This window comes from Arachis hypogaea, chromosome 1 (genome assembly GCF_003086295.3).
Source record: "Arachis hypogaea cultivar Tifrunner chromosome 1, arahy.Tifrunner.gnm2.J5K5, whole genome shotgun sequence".
Classification (NCBI taxonomy): Eukaryota; Viridiplantae; Streptophyta; class Magnoliopsida; order Fabales; family Fabaceae; genus Arachis; species Arachis hypogaea.
Window position 1 is genome coordinate 59,290,408 of NC_092036.1, and position 4,971 is coordinate 59,295,378.

Below are 4,971 nucleotides of genomic sequence, written 5' to 3' on the forward strand. Positions count from 1 at the left end.
TTCTTTCAAATACTTGATATGTGTAGGCATCTGCTGGAGGATATCAAGAAAGGGAATATTGATATGGAGAGACTTAAATGTCTCTAGGAACCTTGAATATGTTTTCCCTTTTTCACCTCCTCCTAACCTCTGAGGAAATGGTGCTTTTGGTTGGTATGTTTCCAGCGTGCCTTCCTTTTGCATATCCTTAGCTTGCTCCGTTTCGCTTTCCTGCTTAGCTTCTTCCACACTTTCTTTCAAGATTTCTGGCTCCTTTTCTGAGGGTCTGATTCCGTCTTCTTCTGAGACTTCCTTCAATGTGGTGATGGCCTTGCATTCTTCCCATCTCACTCCCTTTTGTTCCCCTTTAGGATTCTTTTTTGTGTCACTAGGGAACACTGCAGTTGACTTAGGGGCCTGTTGAGAAAGTTCTCCTACTCGAGCCTCCATCCACTTGAGTTTTTCGTCATGGTTTCTTAAGGTTGATCTCACATCGTCCCTAAAGTTTTTCAACTCACTTATGTCCTGACCCATGTTTACTAACCTTCCTTCTATCCTGTTTAATTGATCTTGAAATTGTTGGTTCGGATTAGGTTGGGCAGGTTGGTTATTTTGGCCATGATATGGTGGTTGGGAGTAAGTGTTTTGTGTGGCTTGGTATGATCTTTGGTTGGAGTTTTGGTATGTGGAATTGTTATGTTGGTTGTGGTTGTAAGGTTTGTGGTTTTGTGGTTGGCTTTGCTGGTTTCCCCACCCAAAGTTTGGGTGGTTTTTCCATCCTGGGTTGTAAGTGTTGGAATGTGGATCATATGGTTGCCTTTGTTGATTTCCCACATAGTTGGCCTCTTCCCAATCACCTCCTTCAGTGCTTACTTCCTCTTGATCTTGTGTGTATAGTGCAGCCACTTGCTTTGTGTCTAATTTCCTGGTGAGCTCTGCTAGTTGCTTGGCAAACACCTTGTTTTGGGCTAGAATTGTATCAACATGGTTCAGCTCCATCACTCCCTTAGTGTTGTGCCTCTCTGAAGCATAGTAGTACTCATTCTCAGCCACTGTCTCAATCACTTCAATGGCTTCTTCCACAGTCTTTTTCCTGTTCAATGAACCTCCGGATGAATGGTCTACAGCCTTCCTTGATTCATAAGAAAGTCCATCATAGAAAATATGCAATTGCACCCAGTTAGGGAACATGTTTGGTGGGCATTTCCTTGTCAACTCTTTGAACCTCTCCCATGCCTCGTAGAGAGTCTCACCATCCTGTTGTCTAAAAGTCTGAACCTCAGATCGAAGCCTATTGACCTTTTGTGGGGGGTAGAAACGTGCCAGAAACTTGCTCTCCACCTCATCCCAGGTTGTTAGGCTGTCCCTTGGGAATGATTCCAGCCACTTAGCTGCCTTGTCCCTAAGTGAAAATGGGAACAAGAGCAGTTTGTAGGCATCTTCCTGGACTCCATTGGACTTCACTGTGTCACAAATTCTCAGGAATTTGGTGAGATGTTGATTTGGATCTTCATTAGCACTCCCACCAAATGAACAATGGTTCTCCACCAGTGATATTAGCTGTGGTTTGAGTTCAAAATTGTTGGCCTGAATGGGTGGTTTCTGAATGCTACTACCACAATTCCCAGAGGTTGGGTTTATGTATGAACCAAGAACCCTTCTCTCAGGAATGGCATTGTTTCCATCATCCCTCTCATGGTTGTGAACTTCTCTATCCATGTTGAGATCTAGAGCTTCCTCAAAGTTGTCCTCAGATTCTCCTTCAGATTCTTCTTCTCCCAGTACCCTCTTCCTTCTTGCTTCCCTTCTAAGTCTATGCAGGGTCCTCTCTGGTTCGGTATATGGAGGGGTTGATGTCTCTCCTCTCCTACCTGTCATACAAGAACACACCACAAGCAACAACCAAGTGGAATACTCTTGGTTAATAGAAGAGTATGGTTAGAGCAGTTGAGGAATTAATTCAAATAGTTAGTGGGTCAGTGAGTTAGTTGCTTGAAATGAAAGGCATAAGAAAGAAAAAGCAAATAACAGAGTGCAGAAATTAAAATTCAACAAGTAACTTGAACTAAATTAACAAAACAAAAAAAAAATTGCTCAATCTAGTTAACTTCCAATTTGAGAATTGTCAATCGAAAAGCAATCCCCGGCAACGGCGCCATAAACTTGATGTAGCATAACCTTGATGCTATGATTTTAGGAAATTGCACAATCGGCAAAATTCCTTCCGGCAAGTGCACCGGTTATCGTCAAGTAAAAACTCACAATAGAGTGAGGTCGAATCCCACAAGGATTGGTTGAATGAGCAATTCGGCTTAGAAGTTTGTTCTAGTTGAGCGGAATCAAGATTTAGATGAGAATTGCGGAATATTAAATTGCATGAATTAAAGAGCTAGAAATTAAATTGCTGAAATTAAAAGGGATGGGGGTGATTGCATGAAATTAAATTGCAGAATGTAAAGAGAAAATGTAGATCAGAAATGGGGAATTCATTGGGTTTCAGGAGATATTGAGATCTCCGAATCAAAACATTTCTATCTCTTCCTCAACCAATGCATTCATTGAATTTTGCTTGGCAATCTTATATGATTGGATCCCAATTCCTTGGCTCACCAATTCTCTCTAAAAACAAACAAATTCCCAATCCCTTGGTTTAAATGTTCATAAGAAGAGATGATGCTCGACCACTGATTATACCACACAGCTTCATGAACCACAATTTGGTAGGATTACATGTCACAATATCCATCCAAACCCCAATCCAATTCACTGTGAGAAAGCTTCTCTAGCATGAATCCTCCATTCCTTTCCCAAGGTTCCGAAGGATTCCAATTATGGATAATTTCTTTCCCAAGACAACTACCCAATGGAATTAGATCGAGAAGCTTTCTAACAAAATTCAAGAGAAAAGATTGAAGAAGAAGATAAAAAGTATTATTGATTCATTGAATTACAATAGAGCTCCCTAACCCAATGAAAGGGGTTTAGTGAGTCATAGCTCCGAATTCTATTACAAAAGTAAAAAAATGCTAAAGTGTCAAAAAAGTCCCCCACTAACTTCAATTCTATCCTATTTATACACTTTCTAAATTGAGCTTCTGTTGTGATTCTTGGGCTTTGAGGCCTTTCCCTGATTTCCTTTTTGCTTTGGGTTTATGATCCATAATACTGATGAGGCTGTGATCCAACTCTGTAACATTCATTGAGCAAACTTAGTGATAAACAAGTAATGACACAAGACTCAACAAATTGAAGTTCCAGACTCATCAATTCTTCAGGCCCAATCCCATAAGCTATGATATTCAATTGGGTTTCATACCATAATAGGTTTAAGTTAATATTTGTGTTCAAATGCTAACTTAAACCTCAATATAATTGGCCCAGAAACCCTTTCAAAGAGTGGCGTTTAAGTTGAAGTTTAAGTTTCAGTTTAAGGTTAAACTGAAACCTAAACGTGGAATTGGAAGAAAGCAACCCAGGAGGGTAATTACTCGAACACGTTTAAGCTTCAGTTTGAGGTCAAACTGAAGCTTAAACGTGGAAATGAAGATTGAAACCCTGGAGGCAATTCTTGGTCGAACACGTTTAAGCTCCAGTTTGAGGTCAAACTGGAGCTTAAACGTGGAAATGAGAAGGCAACCCTGGAGTAGCAAAAACGCCGAACACGTTTAACCTCCAGTTTGAGGTCAAACTGGAGGTTAAACGTGGGAATGAAGAAGGTAGCCCTGGAGTGTGAATGTCGAACACGTTTAAGCTCCAGTTTGAGGTCAAACTGGAGCTTAAACGTGAAAATGGCTTCCTGGTGCCTCATATAGTTCGAACACGTTTAACCTCCAGTTTGAGGTCAAACTGGAGGTTAAACGTGGAATCACTCCCTTGGTGCCATTCTCATTCTGGCGTTTAACCTTCAGTTTGAGGTTAAACTGGAGGTTAAACGCCAGTTTCCTCTTTTCTCAGCTTTCATGATTCTGGCGTTTAACCTTCAGTTTAACCTTAAACTGAAGGTTAAACGCCACTTTCAGCATTTGGTGCATTCCTTATTCTGGCGTTTAACTTCCAGTTTAGGGTTAAACTGGAGGTTAAACGCCACTTTCACATTGTACTCCACATGTGATCTTCAAGCTTCCTTTATAGATTTGGTTGCTTCCTTGCCTAGCCTCTTCTTCCCTGAAATCATCCATACAATTGCATCAAAGTCTTGCAGATTTTCATGAGAATTCTTCCATTCATAGCATTTAAGTAATATAACTAAAAACTCATGGAATTTGCATCAAAATTACACTGTTTGGATGATTCATTACTTTGTTGTTCATTTAACCATTCTTGGTTACTTTAAGCTCAAGAAAATGCATAAAACAACTAAAACTAACAGAAAAATGCTAGTGAAACTAGCCTACGATGCCTTGGCATCACAACACCAAACTTAATACTTGCTTGTCCCTAAGCAAGTCCTGAGTTAATTGAGAAAACAAGTATGAAAAGCAATTACATTGGCTATATTAGCAAGCATTTGAAGTTCATCAGAAGGGTTTTATGCAGAAAGTTGCAGTATCACTTTTTCATTCTTATCAGGTAGGATTATCACTTTTTCATTGCATCCATCAAACACTGCTATGGCCTCTTGTTATTCTTATGTCTTTGGCACATTTTCCTTTTTTGTTTTTCTTTTTCTTAGAGCTCCTTTGCTCCTTGTTTGCTCAGTGTCATGTGTTGCACAAGCCTTTGGCATTTTCTTTTTCTTATCATTGCATTACACATATCCACTACAGGCATTTTTAGTTCACATTTCTTCTTGAGACATTGATGCCCAGCACCTCTTTGTGTGACTAAATGTTTTGTATTTAGGTTGCTCTTGATAATGGACTTTTGGTTGATAATCCCGGGTTAGTTAACCCAAGTTACCAAGTGTTGAAACACTCCTCAGAACCTATTCATCCAAGCATATCCTTAATACATAAATACCACAGGCATTTGTCTTAGAAGTTCAAACCATTG

The 4,971-nt window shown here is 39.9% G+C and overlaps 1 non-coding gene across 1 annotated transcript; it reads left to right on the forward strand.

The window, feature by feature from the left end:
- The first annotated feature begins 1,168 nt into the window (after positions 1 to 1,168).
- LOC112715085 (small nucleolar RNA R71) lies at positions 1,169 to 1,272 on the forward strand. The gene has a single exon (XR_003159459.1). It is a non-coding gene; the product is annotated as a small nucleolar RNA R71 (small nucleolar RNA).
- Positions 1,273 to 4,971: the final 3,699 nt, after the last annotated feature.